Genomic DNA, 6,935 nt, shown 5'->3' with positions numbered 1-6,935 from the left:
AAAAAATAGATTGACTCTACCTTAAATAAATGTGTTAGTCTCTAAGGTGCCACAAGTACTCCTGTTCTTTTTAAATAAATAAGTATTCAAAACTAGCATTAATCTGGGACCTGGCCAGTACAAGAGTGGGTTTATTACCAACACACACTATCTGCTGGAATTATTTATGGGTGACTATAATATCTGCAGAGTTAAAATGAAATACTATTTAAATCTTTATATTCAGATCCATGTGCATATAAAACTGCAATCAAATCATACTTGATTAAACTGTGTTTAGCTTCAATAAAAAAGTGAAAAAAGAAAATTAGGAGAATACAAACAAGTTTTTCTCCTAAGTTTAGCCACAAATATCTTCATAAATATGGTGTCTATTGAACTGATATCTCATGTGATGCTAGAATAATTATGTCTGCACAGACACAACAAAAATAAAATTTCAATGTACTTTGTATTGTCAGGGAAATATCCAAGATTCCCCATCATGTTCAGTCCTGCGTAGATAGTTACTGCAATGATCTTTCACTAATTTGGCTGGAATCACCTCCGTAACTCTTAATAATGACATTAGTATTTAGGCATTTGTATGTCTAAGCGCTTACATAAGTAATCATATACACACACGTTAGCTTACTTTTATTTAATATTCTGCAATTGTTACAACTTTCTTCTGATTAAAAAAAGTCTGAGTGCCTGAAGGAAACCTGACTACTCTAATTTATTGTTTTGTCATAAATCTGTGTGTGCTGTGAGCCAAAATAAACTAACTGCATCTACACTTAGAGGTAAAAAAATCTCATGTAAAACTTGTCTCTGCCTCTAAAATATAAAAACATCTATAAACATGTTATTGTGTGACAGGATAGTTCTAACCTATGTAGGAGACACACTCAAAGACCTCCATTCTCCCACTACTGAAAAGGATTTATGTGACTTCATTGCCTCTAGCATTAACAGGAGTTCTATACCTAAAGTCCTTGCATGCCTATAGACTCCCAATATGTTTATCTTTAAAACAACCAATCATTCCACTAAACAGATACAGCCATCATAAAAAATAGGTGACTGGTAATGTGGTTTAATAAACTGGCCTTTTATCTCCAGGGACCGGAGTTCAAGAGTGAACTAGGTCATAAGAAAATTGGCTTCACTTTTAATTTAGAGCCTGATCCAAAGCCCATTAAAGTCAATGGGTTTTGAATCAGACCATTATCACTGTACAGTGCATACTTGTCTATCCTTTGTCTGCCTATCTTTGGTAATTCTAAATTGCCTGTTGCCTTGGTCTCCTCCTTCTTCATATCACCAAAAATGGGGGGAGGGAAGAGTCTGTTCAAGAAACACCCAGGGTTGGATTATCCAAGATGGTACAATCTAGGATCGCACTGAGAGATTTAATTCACAGATTATAAAGCCAGAAGGGACCATGTGATCATCCAGTATGACCTCCTCTAAAACACAGGCCACAGAATTTCCCCAAAAATAATTTTGAGAGCATATCTTTTAGAAAAATATCCAATCTTGATTCAAAAATTGTCAGTCATGGAGAATATGCCATGACTCATGGTAAATTGTTCCAATGGTTAATTATCTTCACTGTTAAAAATGTATGCCTTATTTCTAGTCTGAATTTGTCTAGCTTCAACTTCCATCTACTGGAACATGTTATACCTTTCTCTGCTAGTTTGAAGAGTCCATTATCAAACATTTGTTTTCCATTTAGGTTCTTAAAGACTAATCAAGTCACCCCTTAACCTTCTCTTTGTTAAGCTAAAGAAATACACTCAAGGAGCTCAGTCACTATAAGGCATGTTTTCTAACTCTTTCATCATTCTCACGGCTCTTCTCTGAGCCCTCTTCAATGTATTGTGGACATCATAATTGGACACAGTAATCCAATAGATGAAATAACCTCTCTATTCCTACTCAAGATATCCATTTATGCATCAAAGGATCACATTAGCCCTTTTGGCCACAATATGACACTTGATGATTTTACAATGCAACTGTAAACAGAACAACCAGTTAGACAGCTTTTAATACATAGGGATGGTGTCCCTAGCCTCTGTTTGCCAGAAGCTTGGAATAGGCGACAGGGGCTAGATGGATTGACTTGATGATTACCTGTTCTGTTCATTCCCTCTGAAGCACCTGGTATTAGCCACTGTTGGAAGACAGGATACTGGGCTAGCTGGACCATTGGTCTGACCCAGTATGGCCGTTCATATGTAATATGTACCATGTTAATATTTTATTATTCTATTCAAAGCCACATTAATATTTTGTGGGCCACAGCCCCCAGACCATGACCTTGCCCCCTGCACTCTTCCTAGAGGCTCTGTCTGAGCTTGGTCTCTTCCCCCGCAACACCCCACCCAAACTCCACCCCGAGGCTCTGCCCCCAAGGCCTCACCCCCGCTCAGCCTCTTCCCCCTGAGGCCCCACCCACCACTTGCACAGGAGGGGAGAGAGCAGAGGAGAAAGTTGGGAGCAAGGGAAGGAGGGGCAGAGAGGAGCGAACCGTGCGCAGGGCCTCAGGGGGGAAGAGGCCAAGCAGGGATGGGGCCTCAGGACATATGGGCAGAGCTGGGGGAGGAGCCATGGTCCGGGCGCCGGGGCCACTTCTGAGTTTGCACATGGTGCCATTGGAAACCTGGTACTGATTCTATTTTTTAAAATCAAAATGTCATGTGGTACCAAGTCAAATGCTTTATGCCAAGACTAAGTATATTACATAACTCCTTTACCAACCAAACTTGTAAACTCATAAAAAAATGTATCAAGTTAATTGACAGGATGTATTTTCCATAAACCCATATTGATTGGCATTCATTATATTACCCTCCTTTAATTCTTGATTGAATACATCAGCTGCTCCATTATCTTGCCCAGGATCAATATCAAACTGAGACTCTGTCACCGGGTTCTTTATTCACCATGGTGGAGGGGGGCTCATCTGGGGATTAGCTCTGCTTGGTCTGACACCCCTTCTGGACTTCTTACTTGCACTGCGACCCCTCTCGTTGTCCAGAAGTTGCAGTGCTTTGTCTCTGTAGATGGGGATGGCTCCCTCTTCATGGCTTGGCCCTCCGGCCAGGTCGCTCTGTGTTTTCCCCTTCCAGGATGTCAAAGTCTCAGTAGCCTGCCTGTCTGGGTATCATTCTCAGCAGTCCTCTAAGTCAAAGCCCTGCCGTTTCTCCCAGTGGCTGATAGGGGAACCCAGGCCCGCCCTTTACTCCACGTTCCAGCTCGGGGACCCTCTAATCAGTGGCCAAGGTCTGCTCCATCCCAAACCTTGATGCCATTTCTCTGAGCCTTCTCCTACTCCACCTCTATCAGGCTTCAGCTCCACCACCCTTCTAGTAAACTCATGAATCCCAGGGCTTCTCCTCTCCCCCTGGGTTTCCTCCTTTCCCTCTCTAATGCTCAGAGGGTGACTGCAGTCCCTTTCTGCTGCCAACTCCCTGCCTTTGTACTAGCCCTGCCTAGGGTGACCAGACAGCAAGTGTGAAAAACCAAGATGGGGGTGAGGAGGTAATAGGAGCCTATATAAGAAAAGACCCAAAAATCAGCACTGTCCCTATAAAATCAGGACATCTCGTCACCCTAGCCCTGCCTGTTCCTTCTCCACAGAGCTGGGCTCCATCATCAATCAGGGGTTGCTTAGCAAACCTTATTCCCCTCAGGCGTGGCCAGCAGGCTAACTGACCCCTTCTCAGCCTCATTAATCCTTTCCAGGCTAGTGTGGGGGTGAACACCTCATCACACAGCCTGGTAATTACCTAGGTCATCCTATTTCCCCTTCTTAAATTTTGGCACAACATTAGCTTGCTTCCAGTCCTCTGGAACTTCCCCAGTGTTCCAAGACTTATTGAAAAAATCAATATTAACAGTCCATGGAACTCTAGCCAGATCTTTAAAAAATCTTGGTTGCAAGTTATCTGGACCTACTGACTTTAAAATATCTAAGTTTAGTAGCGGTTGTTTAAAATCCTCTTGAGATACTAGTGGAATGGAAAGAGTATCGTCATCATATGATATGACGATATCATCTGTTCCCCTCGCCCCCAAATACAGAACTGATTTTTTTATTGTAAACTTCTGCCTTTTCTGGATTGACAGTCCTACTATTTCCATTGAGTAATGGACCAATACTATTCTTGGGATTATTTTTTGTTCCCAAAATATACTTTAAAAACTTATTTTGTCCTTAACTCTGCTGGCCATAGATTTCTCCTTGTGTCCTTTTGTTTCCCTTATCAATGTTATACAGTTCCTAGTTTCTGATTTGTATTCATTACTGTCAGCTTCCCTTTTATTCTGTTTTTATATATCCTTCTTTAAAGCTGTCTTCATTTCCCCTCTAAATCAGGTTGTGTTTTTAACCAATATGGTCTAATTCCTCGATTGAGGCTTTGGGGGAATCTGGTAAGGTGTTCTTAAATGATTATCATTCACATTTTTCTGATTAAATATGGAATTTCCCCCATGTTGAATGCAGCACTTCTTGAATCAGGAAATTGTCATCTGCAATATTTAGAAATTCCAAGAATGTTTTAGTACCAGCAATGAGACCTTGAGCTTATATTACTCAAATTGAAGTCTATGTGAAGAAGCTCACATTGCACCTGTCCATGTTATGTCTGAAAGAAATTATATCAATTTCATGTTTTCATTAAACTTTCAATTTAATGCATCATGAAATCAAAAATAAACCTGGCAAATAACATTGATTGTGTTTGTCATATTCTCATACCAGGCCAAATCAAATGTTATTGTAACATTTCATTTCACACAAAGCATTCTTGGACATTTTGGCCCTTCTTGTTTGCTAGTAATTGTTTCCGTCTGTGAAAAAAATTCACTATGGATCTGATCCAAAGCTCACTGAAGTCAATGGTAACCTTTCAATTAACCTCAGTAGGTTCTGGATCAGTCCCTATATTCACATTAGAAACAGTGGGTGAACTCCTGGGTTCATTGTAGTCAGTGGGAACTTTGTCACTGACTTCAATGGGGCCAGGATTTCAATTTGAGCGTGAAGACATGCAGCACTGTATCTGTCAGATAGAGCTATTGCTGCTGCTAAACACAACAGTACTAGTGTTTCTAATATGCACACATGCACCACTCTTCCTCTAATTGGATTATAGCATGATATACAGAAAATTGTTCACTCATTAATTCTAGTGTTTGCAGTACTCAAATGTACAACTATAATTGGTAGACAGGTATTCTCTTAAAAAAATGGAGCCGTTATCTATGCCAACAAAGGGCTAAGATATGCCAGGAAAGAGAAACTTCATCTCTAATGAAATGTAAATGGGTAGGGAGAGTATATCTTGCAGATGATTTTTGCCTCAGGTCTTGCCATGCTATATGTTTCAAATATTGCAGGGCAGGCCTGATGGTTAAAGTAGTGCCAAGGCGAGGACAAAAATCAGTTTGCATTTTTAGCTTTGCCTCTTAGGGTATGTCTACACTACGGGATTAATCCGAATTTAGATAATTCGAATTTGGGAAACAGGTTGTATAAATTCGATTGTGCGCGGCCACACTAAGCACCTTAATTCGGTTTTTAACCACATTAATTCAGTGGTGTGCGGCCACACTACCCCATTAATTTAAACACAGTAATTCGGTGGTGTGCGGCCACACTAACCCTAATTCGAATTAACAAAATCGATTTAGGCGCTACTCCGCTCGTCGAGGTGGAGTACAGAAATCGATTTTAAGTGCCCTTTAATTCGAATTAACTGGCTCTGTAGTGTGGACGGGTGAAGGGTTAATTCGGATTAACGCAGCTAAATCCGAATTAAAGTCGTAGTGTAGACCAGGCCTGCGTTACTGAGAGCAGCAGAGCAAAGTGAAGTCAAAGGTCCAGATAAATGCAAATAAAGACTAACTGAATTTTATTTAGTCTTTGCTCTAAATGCTGTTTGGCCTTCCTAGCTGCAGAAAAGTGGCAGGATTGAGAAGCCTGTTTTGAGCGAGAGAACAATATTATAATCTAGTAAAAAGAATGAGGAGTACTTTTGGTACCTTAGAGACTAACAAGTTTATTTGGGCATAAGCTTTCATGGGCTAAAACCCGCTTCATCAGATGAATGCAGTGGAAAATACAGTAGGAAGATATATATACACAGAGGACATGAAAAAATGGGTGTTGCCATACTAACTATAACGCGACTAATCAATTAAGGTGGGCTGTTATCAGCAGGAGAAAAAAAAAACTTTTGTAGTGATAAATCAGGATGGCCCATTTCCAACCGTTGACAAGAAGGTGTGAGTAATAGTAGGGGAAAAATTAGCATGGGGAAATAGTTTTTACTTTGTGTAATGACCCATCTACTCCCAGTCTTTATTCAAGCCTAATTTAATGGTGTCCAGTTTGCAAATTAATTCCAATTCTGCAGTTTCTCATTGGAGTCTGTTTTTAAAGTTTTTTTATTGGAGAATTGCGATTTTGAGGACTGTCATTGAGTGACCAGGGAGGTTGAAGCATTCTCCGACTGGTTTTTGAATGTTATAATTCTTGACGTCTGATTTGTGTCCATTTATTCTTTTGCATAGAGACTGTCTGGTTTGGCCAATGTATGTGGCAGAGGGGCATTGCTGGCACATGATGGCATACAGGGCCGGCTCTAACTTTTTTGCCGCCCCAGGCAAAAAAGAAGAGCGCCGCCCCGCCGTAACAACCCCCTCCCTCCCAGTGTCGCGCCACCCAAACCCCTGGAGCGCCGGGCCGCTCAAACCCCCACCCCCCGAGCGCCGCGCCGCTGAACCCCCGCCCCCCCCCAGCGCCCCTGAGCGCCTTGCCGGGCCGCCCAAATGCCCCCCTGCCCCCGAGCACCTCGCCGGGCTGCCCCCCCGAGCGCCTCGCCGGGCCGGCCAAACCCCCGGAGCGCCGCGCCGGGCCGGCCAAACCCCCGCCC

Source organism: Terrapene carolina, unplaced genomic scaffold, assembly GCF_002925995.2.
Source record: "Terrapene carolina triunguis isolate 2854851 unplaced genomic scaffold, T_m_triunguis-2.0 Scaffold21, whole genome shotgun sequence".
Lineage (NCBI taxonomy): Eukaryota > Metazoa > Chordata > Testudines > Emydidae > Terrapene > Terrapene triunguis.
Note: the sequence above shows the minus strand (reverse complement) of the source record.